Source organism: Salvelinus alpinus, chromosome 35 (assembly GCF_045679555.1).
Source record: "Salvelinus alpinus chromosome 35, SLU_Salpinus.1, whole genome shotgun sequence".
NCBI lineage: Eukaryota > Metazoa > Chordata > Actinopteri > Salmoniformes > Salmonidae > Salvelinus > Salvelinus alpinus.
Genome location: NC_092120.1, coordinates 2612265 through 2629075, shown reverse-complemented (window position 1 = coordinate 2629075; position 16811 = coordinate 2612265). Strand labels below are relative to the sequence as shown.

Below are 16811 nucleotides of genomic sequence, written 5' to 3'. Positions count from 1 at the left end.
TTATCCCAGTCTGCTGTTCCCACATGCTTCAAGAGGGCCACCATTGTTCCTGTTCCCAAGAAAGCTAAGGTAACTGAGCTAAACGACTACCGCCCCGTACCACTCACTTCCGTCATCATGAAGTGCTTTGAGAGACTAGTCAAGGACCATATCACCTCCACCCTACCTGACACCCTAGACCCACTCCAATTTGCTTACCGACCCACTGCCCTAACCCATTTGGACAAGAGGAATACCTATGTGAGAATGCTGTTCATTGACTACAGCTCAGCATTTAACACCATAGTACCCTCCCAACTCGTCATCAAGCTCGAGACCCTGGGTCTCGACCCCGCCCTGTGCAACTGGGTCCTGGACTTCCTGACGGGCCGCCCCCAGGTGGTGAGGGTAGGTAACAACATCTCCACCCCGCTGATCCTCAACACTGGGGCCCCACAAGGGTGCGTTCTGAGCCCTCTCCTGTACTCCCTGTTCACCCACGACTGCGTGGCCATGCACGCCTCCAACTCAATCATCAAGTTTGCGGACGACACTACAGTGGTAGGCTTGATTACCAACAACGACGAGGCGGCCTACAGGGAGGAGGTGAGGGCCCTCGTAGTGTGGTGTCAGGAAAATAACCTCACACTCAACGTCAACAAATCAAAGGAGATGATTGTGGACTTCAGGAAACAGCAGAGGGAGCACCCCCCTATCCACATCGACGGGACAGTAGTGGAGAAGGTGGAAAGTTTTAAGTTCCTCGGTGTACACATCACGGACAAACTGAATTGGTCCACCCACACAGACAGCGTTGTGAAGAAGGCGCAGCAGCGCCTCTTCAACCTCAGGAGGCTGAAGAAATTCGGCTTGTCACCAAAAGTACTCACAAACTTCTACAGATGCACAATCGAGAGCATCCTGTCGGGCTGTATCACCGCCTGGTACGGCAACTGCTCCGCCCACAACCGTAAGGCTCTCCAGAGGGTAGTGAGGTCTGCACAACGCATCACCGGGGGCAAACTACCTGCCCTCCAGGACACCTACACCACCCGATGTCACAGGAAGGCCATAAAGATCATCAAGGACAACAACCACCCAAGCGAGGTCAGTACAGGTGCATCAAAGCAGGGACCGAGAGACTGAAAAACAGCTTCTATCTCAAGGCCATCAGACTGTTAAACAGCCACCACTAACATTTAGTGGCCGCTGCCAACATACTGACTCAACTCCAGCCACTTTAATAATGGGAATTGATGGAAATTATGTAAAAATGTACCACTAGCCACTTTAAACAATGCCACTTAATATAATGTTTACATACCCTACATTACTCATCTCATATGTATATGTATATACTGTACTCTATATCATCTACTGCATCTTGCCTATGCCGTTCTGTACCATCACTCATTCATATATCTTTATGTACATATTCTTTATCCCTTTACACTTGTGTGTATAAGGTAGTAGTTGTGGAATTGTTAGGTTAGATTACTTGTTGGTTATTACTGCATTGTCGGAACTAGAAGCACAAGCATTTCGCTACACTCGCATTAACATCTGCTAACCATGTGTATGTGACAAATAAAATTGGATTTGATTTGATTTGATTTGAGAGTGAGGCGGATATATATAGCATTTTGCCCCCCAAAAAGATGATTATTTGTCTCTCTGAAATGAAAACATCAAATTATATTTGAAACAAATACATGTCTTTCATTGAACAACCCCATGCCACGATTAGATAAACATACCAATCTATTTCCTAATTTCTTTAAACAATTAAAGCTCAATTAGCAACATTTTTGAAAATGGATATATAGCATTTCGGGAATGATCAAACCAGACATGCACACACACTAAGGACTCTGAGGTTGAAAGCCATTGAAGTGGTCCCTCCCTTCATCCTCCCTTGTTCCTCATCCCTCTCCTCCTCTCCTCCGTTCTCCCCAGTGCTGAACAGGAAGCTAAGCAGGTGTCCAGGACAGAAATAGGCCTCAGTCAGTCCTTCTCCCCCTCATCTCTCAGCCACATTACATAAGAAACAACATCTTACTCAACAACCCATCCCCTGTCACAAAGACTCAGCATCTTCCCTGTGAGTGAGAACTGGATACTAGAGATAGACTAAACAACAGAACACACACTAGCTTTTTGACCTGGCCTTGAATGCCACATATTTGACATTTTTGAGTAATAACTAAAGAATCCTTCTCATATCCGCAGCACACCACATACCTAGCTAAGGCTCATTTTTTGATCCACAGCCTTGGGCAGCTAATACCTGTTTGCTCACTGTGCTGAAAAATAGGTCCTATTTCACAGGCAAATAGAACAAAGATATACCCATTGAACAAAGTCACTCTGCCTTCCATTCTGCGTGTGTAAATGCCCCCGTTTATGAGTTGCTACATTATTCATAAAGTAGTGCCATAACATGAAGGCTCATTGTACAGTACACTCTTTGTGCGCTAAACTCGTTAGCCAACTGCAAAACCTCACCACCGTACTGTCGTACCGTCGTACCTCTAACTGTTGTCTCTAACTCCCAACCAACACTGATAACAAGCTTAAACACCCCCCTTTCCCCCAATCCTGGTCTACTCCCACAGAAATACCTAACTGCAGCTTAACTGAGAGAGAGAGAGAGAGAGAGAGAGAGAGAGAGAGAGAGAGAGAGAGAGAAAATGGAAAGAGAGAGAGAGAGAAAATGGAAAGAGGGAGAGAGAGAGGGGAGAAAATGGAAAGAGGGAGAGAGAGAGGGGAGAAAATGGAAAGAGGGACTTGTTAATTAATAGGATTATATGGTAACGCTAAGGGTTTCAAACAAAAGACAGTGGATGTGTCAGGTGTTCTGGTATTCTGACGGGCGGGGGCCGGGGGTATAAGTTTCGGCGGGAGGGCGCGGGGGTGGTGGAGAGGTTGTTATTGTCATGGATTACTTGCTCCCACTTGATCTGCCTATTGCCGTAATCCCCTATCTGAACTCGGCAGGAAGGGAAAAACACAGGAATTACGTCGCCCTGATAGAAATGTCTCGAAAATGTATTTTTGTTGGCCCGCTGAGAGGACTTATTGACGTTTGTGTGCCTCCCTCTCGGCTGTTCGCTGCCTGTGGTGATCCGTCTTGAATTAGCTGATGATGATACCCACAACCCACCACTCCGACTAGAGAGCAAGGCTAGCTTTTCTTCTGGTTTTACATGATCTTTCGTTCGCTTTCTCTCTCTCTGCATTTCTACCTCTGTCTCTCTCTTCTTAAAGTGTGATAGTGTTTTGGTTGGCTGACTGGTGAAGGCTGTCTGTGTTATCATGGGAGCTGTGGTAGTCTGGAGGAACTCTGGAAGGCTGTCAAGCTGTGTTACTCATTTCACTCATAGGTTGTACAGTACTGGCTTTGGTTCTAACCCAGTATTACAATAATAACATATCTGATTCAACTCATCAACTAATATTAAAGCTTGTGATTAGTTGAAGCAAGTTTTTTAGTGTTGTGCTGGAATAAACATCTGCACACCTCTGGGTCCCCAGGACCAGGACTGATGACCACTGCTGTTACAGGATTTAGATTAGTCTGTGGCCTCAGGCTGGTCTATCTGTCTGTCTGATTTTATCAATACATCCATCTGTCATGGAATCAGGTGGAAAACATTCAGGGAAAATATGTAGGGATAGCAGCTGGGAAGTGTGGGAGCATTAGGATCTACGCATGTTGGACTGACAGGAGAATTGAAGGCCTCCTACAGACAAACTACTACACTACAGTCTCCTGACACCCTGAGCTCTCTGATCTGGGCCTGATGCCTCATAGGCATCTGTGTGCTCTCTCTCTCTCTCTCTCTCTCTCTCTCTCTCTCTCTCTCTCTCTCTCTCTCTCTCTCTCTCTCTCTCTCTCTCTCTCTCTCTCTCTCTCTCTCTCTCTCTCTCTCTCTCTCTCTCACACCTCTCTCACACACACACACACACACACACACACACACACACACACACACACACACACACACACACACACACACACACACACACACACACACACACACACACACACACACACACACACACACACACACACAAACACAAACAAACAAACAAACAAACTTCACGTCACAGCAGTGATAAATGTGGGACTGAGTCCTGCTGTAGCTGCAGGTGTATAAAGACGGAGCTGGCTGGAACAGGAGGGAGTGTAGAGAGAGCTGGGGTTCACTCCCCCTTCCTTCCTTTCTCTCTCAGTTTCTCCTATTGATGTCAGAAAAATATGCTCCCTTCCCAGGAGAGCGAGAGAGGTAGCGAGAGTCACCAAGGCAACGCCCCCCACCCCCAGCACCCCAGTATACACACTCCATGGCCCCCAAAAAGAAAGAGCAAAAGAGCGAGAGATGAATGGAGAAGGGGGAAATTAATACACCGTAGCAGGAGAAGAAAAGCTCTTTCAGAGTCGCCGTGGTCTCCACATATGGCATAGCTCCCAAAAACAAGGAGACAGAGAAAGCCAGCGCCAAAACAGAAGAGAGGAGAGAGGAGAGAGGAGAGAGGAGACAGGAGAGAGAAGAGAGAAGAGAGGAGAGAGGAGAGAGGAGAGAGGAGAGAGGAGAGAGGAGAGAGGAGAGAGAAGAGAGGAGAGAGGAGAGAGGAAAGAGAGGAGAGAGAATGGAGGAGAGAGGAGAGAGGAGAGAGAGAACGAGAGGGATAGGAGAGAGGAGAGAGAAAGAGGCGAAAGAGAGGAGAGAGGAGAAAGCGAATGAGAGAGTATGCTGTTCATCATAAAGTGACAACAGGCGGCCTGGTGTACTCACACAATTACATCCATTCCTTCCCACGTCTGTGTGGAAACTTTTCATTCACTCCCATTCTATTATGATTTACTTCTCCAGGAGCTACTGTCACGGAGCACCATGAGTGGCTGTTACGGACGGAGGCTCACACACTACTTGTAGTGTGTGTGTTTGTGTGTCTGCTTGTGTGTGTGTGTTTGTGTGTGGTCCATAGAATCTAGAACATATCTCAATTGTCATATTTCTTTATTGTGTGCCATAAGGTCATAGTCTTAGATATGTCCTGTAGTTCATGATCATAGGAGGAGTGGATGGACTGTGCACCTGTTGGGTTGGGGTTACTGTATTCACCTTGCTGTCTGCCTCTCTGAACTCTGAAAATATTTTGCATTTTACAAATGAGACCGTCCTCTGTCATAGAGAATCAGCGGTGTCCTGATGATACAGCAACTTTTCTGACTGAGCCAGGCGAAATCGTGCATCAGCATCATTATTATGGATATATCCAAAGAATTTTCAATAAAAAAATGTCAAACTAAAGAAAATACAGCTAGTTTGCTGTCATTTCAACTGCAGAGATTGACGTGATTTTGTTTTCTGTCGATGGCGAGCTAACAAAAAACAAGAACATTAGCCAGCCTGAATAGAAAACATTATTCGACTGCATAGCAGTGATGGGAAAATATTTCCTTTGGTGGAAGGATGAAATAGTACGAATTGACTATGTCACTCATTATTTTAATATGTTGGTAAGTAGTTTATTAAAGCAATAAGGAACCTTCTGGGGTTTGTGGTATATGGCAAATATACCACAGCTAAGGGGTGTATCCACTCCGCTTTCGTAGTGCCTAAGAACAGCCCTTATCAGTGGTATATTGGCCATATACAGTAACACACCACTTCAGGCCTTATTGCTTAAATATCCAAGAAGTAACAAAAATGACCACTATGTTATTGTACTCTGTTTATGTACGAATAAAAGTAAGAAATTGGTTTAATCGCTATAATTTTGAGCCCAAAATAAGCCTAAACAACAGACTCAAGCTGCATAGCAACACATAACACATTGTATCATGGACAAGGACCAAAAGTTCCAGCGTGTGGCTGAGCTCCTGAAGATTTTCATACATACATTATTGTCATGCTTTGTCTTGAATAATATGACCAACCCCCCTGCACCAAGTTGAAGCCCTTTGAAAAGAAGAGAGAGAGTGGTATTGACTACTGACCGCTGTGAGAGAGCTTGGTTTCCACACATACAGTACTGAGGAGGATCTTATCACCAGATACACACTGGAATTCCATCTGTTTATAACACAAGAGACTTTAGTCCAATTCATTAAATATTTTCTTTAGCATCGTGTACCCGAACATTTTGCTTGCAACTTGATCTCAAGCCCTGTTGATTTGCCATTAGGCTACGTAGGGTTGGAAAATAGCAGACACACACTAACCAACGAAGAGGGATAGCTGTGTGGTGTATGAAGTCTGACTCCAGATCTGTCATGTTGTTTTATATTGGTTGGAATATGGTATGTATCGATTGAGGAGGACAGACAAAGTGTTGATAGTGTTGATAGTGTTTCACCATCCACGGGGTAAATATGTTGACTGATGTCATAAAACGTGTGTATTATAGGATGTTAGGTGTCTGGGAGGGTTTTTCCTGCTCTGTGTCGCTCTCTGACTCACAGCGTACTAACATGTATGAAAAATAGTATCTTGGTGTGACAACCTCCCAGTCCTAAAAAAGGACTCATCATCAAAGTTGGCAAGATAATTCATACCAACCAGCAGCAATTTTCACATCTATGCTATCATACAGCGGAGAGGGAAGACTTAATTTTCCTCTTTCCTGAAATTACTCACCACAAATGCCGCAATCAACTTGCCAAGTGTGTGTGTGTATGTGTGTGTGAGAGCTCTTTCAGCGCCAACAGACATCACTGATGGTGACAATCAGAGGCACGTATCATCGAGTGGTGTCAAGTGTTCACGCTTGTGTTTTTATTTCTATAGTATTTAAGTATGTTTAAGCCACAAGCATATATATCTGTCTCTTTGTTTGTGTGAATATGTGTGTGTGTATGCATAAGTGTGTGAGTGCAAATGTAGGTGTCTGTGTGTTCATCAGTCTGTGTGTGTGGTTGTTGTTCTTTTATCCTTTGACCCAGTTTCAGTGGAGAGCAGAGCAGAGCATGTGTGTGTGTGTGTGTGTGTGTGTGTGTGTGTGTGTGTGTGTGTGTGTGTGTGTGTGTGTGTGTGTGTGTGTGTGTGTGTGTGTGTGTGTGTGTGTGTGTGTGTGTGTGTGTGTGTGTGTGTGTGTGTGTGTGTGTGTGTGTGTGTGTGTGTGTGTGTGTGTGTGTGTGTGTGTGTGTGTGTGTGTGTGTGTGTGTGTGTGTGTGTGTGTGTGTGTGTGTGTGTGTGTGTGTGCGTGTGCCAGTCTGCCTATCAGTGTCCGTGAATATGTGTGCATCTGAATGTCTGTCAGCTCACGTGTGCCAGTCTGCTAGTGTTGTGTGTCTCACGACAGCCATGGCACCGTGGAATAGCACCATGCAGCTCGGTGCTGGTTGATCATGAGCAGATGCTATGCTCTTATTTAGGATTGCCTCCTAATTGGCGATTACTTTTTATACACGCCATGTGCGGATCCTGCTACATTATTTTATCTCTCTCTCTCTCTCTCTCTCTCTCTCTCTCTCTCTCTCTCTATATATATATATATATATATTTCAATTTAAGGGGCTTTATTGGCATGGGAAACATACAGTTTGGACACACCTACTCATTCAAGGGTTTATCTTTATTTTTTATTTTGTAGAATAATTTCTACATTGTAGAATGATAGTGAAGACATCAAAACTATGAAATAACACATGTGGAATCATGTAGTAACCAAAAAAGTGTTAAACAAATCAAAATATATTTTATATTTGAGATTCTTCAAAGTAGCCACCCTTTGCCTTGATGACAGCTTTGCACACTCTTGGCATTCTCTCAACCAGCTTCATGAGGTAGTCACCTGGAATGCATTTAAATTAACAGGTGTGACTTGTTAATTTGTGGAATTTCTTTCCTTCTTAATACGTTTGAACCAATCGGTTGTGTTGTGACTAAGTAGGGGTGGTATACAGAAGATAGCCCTATTTGGTAAAAGACCAAGTCCATATTATGGCAAGAACAGCTCAAATAAGCAAAGAGAAACAACAGTCCATCTTTACTTGAATACATGAAGGTCAGTCAATTCGGAAAATGTCAAGAACTTTGAAAGTTTCTTCAAGTGCAATCGCAAAAACTATCAAGCGCTATGATGAAACTGGCTCTCATGAAAACCACCACAGGAAAGGAAGACCCAGAGTTACCTCTGCTGCAGACAATAAGTTCATTAGAAGCCTCAAAAATTGCAGCCCAAATAAATGATTCACAGAGATCAAGTAACAGACACATTTCAACATCAACTGTTCAGAGGAGACTGGGTGAATCAGGCCTTCAAGGTCAAATTGCTGCAAAGAAACCACTAACCACTAACCAATAAGAAGAAGAGACTTGCTTGGGCCAAGAAACAAGAGCAATGGACAATAGACCGGTGGAAATATGTTGTTTGGTCTGATGAGTCCAAATTTGCGATTTTTGGTTCCAACCGCCGTGTCTTTGTGAGACGCAGAGAATGTGAACAGATGATCTCCGCATGTGTAGTTCCCACCATGAAGCATGGAAGAGGAGGTGTGATGGTGTGGGGATGCTTTGCTGGTGACACTGTTACTAATTTATTTAGAATACAAGGCACACTTAAGCAGCATGGCTGGAACGATACACCATCCCATCTGGTTTGGGCTTAGTGGGACAATAATTTGTTTTTCAACAGGACAATGACCCAACACACCTCCAGGCTGTGTAAGGGCTATTTTACAAAGAAGAAGAGTGATGGAGTGCTGCATCAGATGACCTGGCCTCCACAATCACCCGACCTCAACCCAATAAAGATGGTTTGGGATGAGTTGGACCATAGAGTAAAGGAAAAGCAGCCAACAATTGCTGAGCATATGTGGGAACTCGTTCAAAACTGTTGGAAAAGCATTCCAGTTGAAACTGGTCGAGAGAATGCCAAGATTGTGTGAAGCTGTCATCAAGGCAGAGGGTGCCTACTTTGAAGAATCCCAAATACAAAGTAAATGTTGATTTGTTTAACTTGTTATGGCTGCAGGGGGCGTATTGAAAAACTGGAAAATATGTGCCCATTTTCAAATGGCCTCTTACTCAATTTTTGCTCGTACAATATGCATATTATTATTACTATTGGATAGAAAACACTGTCTAGTTTCTAAAACAGGTTTAATTATTTCTCTAAGTGAAACATAACTCTTTTTACAGCCCATTTTCTATCCGGAAGTGAAATTTCCAAGAAGCTATGTCTCTCTTCAAGATACTCTCTATAAAAGGCCTTGGCACTTAGGACTGTAGAAACACGTCACACGCCTTCCCCTGGGTGTCATGCGGAAGTGAGAGAAGAAATGACTTGATTATCTCTGTCAGGGACTGAAAACAACATCTTGGAGTGAGAAGTGCGCACTTTATTTTTTTTTCTGGGCGCGAAGTAGGAACTGGACTGCGCTCCTGGAAAACCCTCGTTATAGGTGAATATGACCTCCGGCTTCGATTTTATTTGATACATGTCACAATATCATCCTAAAGTATGTTTTTTCAATATACTTTAATTATATTATTGAAATTTATTCTGGACTTTAGACGTGATGCGACGCAAGAATTTTGTCAAGACGGAGAGGTTAGCACGGCATGGCCAGTGTGCATGCTAATTCAAGAGGGACATCGTTCGTTCTGGGTCCAAATGAAGACGGTTCTGAACAAAGGACCCTTTGGAGAACATTTTGATGGAAAATCAACAAAGATAAGGACCCAATTTGGGATGCTTTTTCATATATCTGTCGAACTGTGCTATCGCTAGCGTTTGACTAGAATCAATGCTGCTGTGTGTTAGCTATTGTAGTAAGCTAATATAACGATATATTGTGTTTTCGCTGTAAAACACTTCAGAAATCGGAAATATTGTCTGTATTCACAAGATCTTTCTCTTTCATTAGCTATCCACCATATATTTTTCTGAAATGTTTTCTGATGTGTAATTAGTAGTTGACGTTGGTGTCTGTATTTTCTCTGGCTACTCCCGTGCGATTTCTGACTGTAGCTATGATGGTAGCAGTAATGTAAAACTGATTTATAGCTAAAATATGCAATTTTTTTGAACAAAACATAGATTTATTGTGTAACATGTTATAGGACTGTCATCTGAGGTAGTTTTTTCTAGGTTATTTAGGTTGGTTCTAGGTTAGTTAGGTTGGCTTGTGCATGCTACTTGGATCCTACTTGTGCTGTGAAAAATGTCTGTCTCTTTTTTATTTGGTGGTGAGCTAACATAAATATACGTGGTGTTTTCTCTGTAAAACATTTAAAAAATCGGACATGTTGGCTGGATTGACAAGATGTTTATCTTTCAAATGCTGTATTGGACTTGTTAATGTGTGAAAGTTAAATATTAAAAAAAAAAATAGATTTTGAATTTCGCGCCGTGCACTTGAGCTGGATGTTGTCATAGGTGTACCGGCGTCGGGATGACGTCGGGCTGCAGCCATAACAGGTTAACACTTTTTTGGTTACTTCATGATTCCATATGTGTTAATGTCATATTTTTGATGTCTTCACTATTATTCTACAATGTAGAAAATAATACAAATAAAGTGGTACTGTATGTTTACATTGCCAAAGCGAGGGAAATAATAATAAACAACAGTGAAATAGACAATAAAAATGAACAGTAAACATTACACTCCTTCCAAAAGTTCCAAAAGAATCAAGATATTTCAAATGTCATATTATGTCTATATACAGTGTTGTAATGATGTGCAAATATTTAAAGCACAAAAGAGAAAATAAATAAACAAATGTAGGCTGTATTTGCAGTGGTGTTTGTTCTTCACTGGTTGCGCTTTTCTTGTGGCAACAGGTCACAAATCTTGCTGCTTTGATTGCACACTGTGGTATTTCACCCAATCGATTTGGGAGTTTATCAAAATTGGATTTGTTTTCGAATTCTTTGTGGATCTGTGTAATCTGAGGGAAATATATGTCTCCAATATGGTCATACATTTGGCAAGAGGTTAGGAAGTGCAGCTCAGTTTCCTCCTCATTTTGTGGGCAGTGTGCAGATAGCCTGTCTTCTCTTGAGAGCCAGGTGTGCCTTTGGGGACCTTTCTCAATAGCAAAGCTCTGAGTCTGTACATAGTTAAAGATTTCCTTAATTTTGGGTCAGTCACAGTGGTCAGGTATTCTACCACTGTGTAATCTCTGTTTCGGGCCAAATAGCATTCTAGTTTGCTTGTTTAAAAAAATAAAAAAAATCCAATGTGTCAAGTAATTATCTTTTAGTTTTTTCTTGATTTGGTTGGTCTAAATGTGTTGCTGACATCTCTCTCTATCTCCATCACTCTCACTCTCTCTTGCCGCTTTCATTTTCCCTTTATTCACTTCTGAGGGGGACAATGGTGGTACACGCGAGGCTATTTCCCATTCACATAGTCTCTGTAGTCACAGATGGCCTCTGTTTAGACGTCCTCTGTTAAGCCACTACCATCAGGTCCCCGTGGTAACTTCATTTAGGCCTATCACTGTGTCTTCTATGCATATCAAGGCTATACAGTGTAGGCTTACTGCTACTATGTCTGTCTTACAGCCAATGCAATTAAAGCTGACAGATGCACCGTTCACCCTCACAGCGAACAACCTGTCATTTGAAATATGTCACAGTAAAGAAAACCATCAAATTCAAACACTTCTTAGAGCAACAACACAATTCTTGAACTCTTGGCCCCTTTGACCTGTTTGTGTGGCTTTTGTAGGCCTTCATTCTGCGACTGCATCTCTGTGCTCATAATGCAGACGTATTCCTCATTTTCATCTTGTCCTATGGGTTGTCTACCACTCAATGGTTATGGTTTAATTTTGTAGCTTGTATACTGCGTCTGCTCAAGCTGTAAAAGCACATTTTGTCTTGGGCTACTACCCATGTGTGTTATCATTTTCTGTTTCCCTGTCATTATTTCTTACCCAATTTTGATATATTGCTTTTTCCCACCCGTTTCCCCCTACTATTAATATTCCCCTACTTTGTATTCAACCCTAACGCAAACGCCAACCCTAACCCTAGCTTCATTTCCACAGCCTGGTTCAGCTCTAACCATCAACCACAACCCTAACTCTAACCCTAGCTTCATGTCCACAGCCTGGTTCAGCTCTAACCATCAACCACAACCCTAACTCTAACCCTAGCTTCATGTCCACTGCCTGGTTCAGCTCTAACCATCAACCACAACCCTAACTCTAACCCTAGCTTCATGTCCACAGCCTGGTTCAGCTCTAACCATCAACCACAACCCTAACTCTAACCCTATCTTCATGTCCACAGCCTGGTTCAGCTCTAACCATCAACCACAACCCTAACTCTAACCCTAGCTTCATGTCCACAGCCTGGTTCAGCTCTAACCATCAACCACAACCCTAACTCTAACCCTAGCTTCATGTCCACAGCCTGGTTCAGCTCTAACCATCAACCACAACCCTAACTCTAACCCTAGCTTCATGTCCACAGCCTGGTTCAGCTCTAACCATCAACCACAACCCTAACTCTAACCCTAGCTTCAAGTCCACAGCCTGGTTCAGCTCTAACCATCAACCACAACCCTAACTCTAACCCTAGCTTCATGTCCACTGCCTGGTTCAGCTCTAACCATCAACCACAACCCTAACTCTAACCCTAGCTTCAAGTCCACAGCCTGGTTCAGCTCTAACCATCAACCACAACCCTAACTCTAACCCTAGCTTCAAGTCCACAGCCTGGTTCAGCTCTAACCATCAACCACAACCCTAACTCTAACCCTAGCTTCATGTCCACAGCCTGGTTCAGCTCTAACCATCAACCACAACCCTAACTCTAACTCTAACCCCAACCCTCCCTGGGCTCTCACCTCTCTTAGGGTCCCCCAACAGGCTGTAGTGAGGGAACCCCAGCAGGCTCTGTTGTGAACCCAGAAGCAGGCCATCCTTCACCCACTGGACAACCCCTGAGGGCCTCAGCACCTCAGCCTCAGCGTAGTCCCCGCACGCACCGCCATGTTCTTGGGCTGGGTCCTGAACGCCTGCTGGGCCCCCACCTCCACCACACCTGAAGAAGAGAGGGAGGGAAAGGAGGGAAGATGGTGAGAGGATGGAGAGGAAAGAGGGAACAGAGGGAGGGATGGGATAGGGGGATTGTAAAATGGATGGAGGGAGAGGAGGAGAGATGGAGAGGAAGAAGGGAAAGTTAGGAAGGCAGGGGATGAGGGCTCAAATAAACACGGTAGTCGGGCCACCTTATTCATCACATCATATGTTTTATTGATGGGAAATTGGAGCAGTTCGGCCCTACAAATGAGTCAATAATGTAATTACTACGAATTAAACCCCTCCTCGGTCCAGGAGATAAGGAATGGAAAGGAAGAGAGGGCGAGGGGGGTGGGAGGGACCGAGCCCTCGTTCACCCATTGCTTTTTCTTCACTGTCGATGTCCCTTCGGCTAATTCCTACAGATGAGAGTAATGATATTTTGTTTAATGCCCTCGTTTGTCATATTGTATGTGGTGTGGGGGTGTCAGGGGGTAGGGGTGGGCAATCCCTCACTCCCCGTATAAAGTGAAACGCTCCGGTACACTGCACTGGTGGCTGGAAGGTAACCTTACTGCCACTCAGCCAGCCTGGTAGTGAGTGAGTGAGGTGGAGGCTAGAACAATGAGACCAGGATCACAAGGTAATGCGATTGTAGCTCTGCATGGAAAGTCCTATGCTAATTAGGGGCCCTAATATATAAGCATGCATCTTATTTTTAAACTATGCAGTGGAGAGGAGAGCAGCTATTTACACCGCCTAATTCTGGAAGGTTGTTTGAATCTTGACCCTCTTTGAGCCAATCACAAAGTTGTTTGCGAACTGCATGCTCGGCTGCGCCTCGGCAACGTGAGTGAGAGGGAAAACTCTCAGATCAAGGGGACATCAGTCACCTCACGTCAAACGTGAAGGGCAAGATTGGCCATTATAGACGTCGCATACAAACAACCAGCCACAAAATCACATTTGCATATCAGTTTACATAAATGAATACACAACAATTTTGTGTACCAACGAGCAATAAAAGGAAGTTGAAAGACAAACAGGAACAAAATGGATTCTTCTCTTCTTCTACTGCCACTACCTAGAGAGGTGCATGGGGGATGGAAGTGGTAAGGCAGGCAAACACCGTAGGCCATTGATTTCCTTTCCCCATCCAAGGGTTTGTTGTCTATTTGAACTAGATAATGGCTTGGGATTATGCTATAGAGCTGATGCTGCCCACAAAACTCTATGGCCTTCGCTGTTGCAACAAGATGGAAGCAGAGGCTAGCCATACTCTGGAGTATAAGCTGAACAGCTGTAAAAAGCATCTGTAATAATTGCAGTTGAAGTTATTAGTATCAAAACATTGGACAGGGTCGACAGAAAGCAGGTAGATGTTAAGAGAAGATGATACCTGTCACCTGTTAACTTACTGTACACTGTCTCTCTGTTTCTCTCTGTGATGTTTTCAAAGGCAGGAGAGAGAGAATGGAAATGTAAATCCATGCTATCAGACCTCATTAACTTTAAATAATTATGCCAGCAGTACAGTGGGATCTGTTCCATTAACAGATTAGTGTGGATGATAAATATTGGTTATGATTGTTAGATTTATTTTGGAGGTGATTTACTGTATGTGTCAGTAAATGTACTGTAACTGCATAATGATGCTATGAACACTGGAACTAGATTTGTTTCACAGAGCAAAGGCTTACAAGTACTGTGGGATTTCATGTTGATTGACGGCCACCATTTTTTAATATGATTTACAAAATAATCCGAACAGATGTCATTGTCTGAGGAGTTCCAGCAGCAGTAAACAGACGGTCACAGATTGTCATTGTCTGAGGAGTTCCAGCAGCAGTAAACAGACAGTCACAGATTGTCATTGTCTGAGGAGTTCCAGCAGCAGTAAACAGACGGTCACAGATTGTCATTGTCTGAGGAGTTCCAGCAGCAGTAAACAGACGGTCACAGATTGTCATTGTCTGAGGAGTTCCAGCAGCAGTAAACAGACGGTCACAGATTGTCATTGTCTGAGGAGTTCCAGCAGCAGTAAACAGACGGTCACAGATTGTCATTGTCTGAGGAGTTCCAGCAGCAGTAAACAGACGGTCACAGATTGTCATTGTCTGAGGAGTTCCAGCAGCAGTAAACAGACGGTCACAGAATGTCATTGTCTGAGGAGTTCCAGCAGCAGTAAACAGACGGTCACAGATTGTCATTGTCTGAGGAGTTCCAGCAGCAGTAAACAGACAGTCACAGATTGTCATTGTCTGAGGAGTTCCAGCAGCAGTAAACAGACAGTCACAGATTGTCATTGTCTGAGGAGTTCCAGCAGCAGTAAACAGACGGTCACAGATTGTCATTGTCTGAGGAGTTCCAGCAGCAGTAAACAGACAGTCACAGATTGGAAAAACAACAACCTTGACAGCCTAGTGATTCGACAGCGTATTTTGAGAAAACGATTAGCCACTCGTCACAGGATCCTTCTCTTCTGACAATGTGTTGTCGTTAAGCTGTCCTGTTTCTGCTCCCATTCAGTTGGTTTTGCTCTTCTAAGAACCAGCTGATCCATTGGCAAGGCAGCGTAATGGGCTAGAATGGTAATGGTGAGTCCTTAGCACAATGTCTAATTGTATCAATGTGATTGTCGATAAATAACAATCCATTGCCAGAAGTGTGCAATGCAAGGTAAGTGAAAAGCAAAGGGTATTAGCGAGGAACAATTCCTGTGCTGCATACAATTATCAACAACACTACAACAGTCCACAGAAACCTTGATGCAAACTCATCCATTGAGTTGAACAGAACTCTAGGTTATGCCTCTCATGAAGTCAATGAGAGCACAGTGCTATAGAGTAGTATAATGGTGTGTAACTTAACAGAAGACCTTGCTGAGTTCGAAAGGTGACAATAGGTCCATTGTGGCTGTTTTTCTTACCCCATTGCAGAGTGAGGAGAAGAAGAAGTAGACTAGAGCACGTTGTTGATGACAAACCCATCTCAAACCTCAGGCTCCAATCATTTAATTCAGGCCCTGCGGAATCCTGAAACGACAAATCACAGAGCAGACAGACAGTGAATGTTGGTGAAAGTTAAGTTAGTCAAGGCTTAGTTGACTCAATGTCAAGTTTTGAGTTACCGAGCACATACAAAGTATTCTCAAAGCCATAGCCACATATTGTGCTAGCTACTGTAGCTAGCTATGTTGGTGAAGACAGACTAACCTGGTTACTGATCATTGGATGACTCTTGCATGCACTAGTAAATTAACCCATCAACAGTTTTGAGTTAAATCCATGAGTAACACTATGTCTACGTCCATTACATTCTGTTCTAATCTAACACTCCCCCTCTGTCTGTTTCTTTTGGAAAGGGACCCAATGTGCATTTTAAGTTAGTTTGCAATCAATCAATTTATCTGTCGTGGATGGAACAAATAATAGTGATTTACTTGATTGAAAACTAAACATTTTCTCATCTGAATAAACAAATTGAATTAAAAGCAATGGTTCTTTGAGGCATCTCCCCTTAGTCGATTAGTTGCACTCCAACAGGCTTTGATAAGAATTAGCTCACACTCAATTATTCCTGGCTCTCAGAAACATCAGTGCATTTCAGAGCCCCCAACATACACTTTGAAGGGCAATTTGCTCCCCCTTCAACATATTAGATGTCTGTTCTGAGCTCTCAAAAACTCATCTGCCCCCTCCCCCCCCCCCCGCCTCTCTATTCAATTCAATTCAATTCAAGGGGCTTTATTGGCATGGGAAACATGTGTTAACATTGCCAAAGCAAGTGAGGTAGATATTATACAAAAGTGAAATAAACAATACAAATTAACAGTAAACA

General features: G+C 43.4%; 1 pseudogene; it reads right to left on the bottom strand.

Moving 5' to 3' along the window:
- Positions 1–15961, bottom strand: part of LOC139564075 (nephrin-like) — a 77805-nt pseudogene extending 61844 nt beyond the window's left edge.
- Positions 15962–16811: the final 850 nt, after the last annotated feature.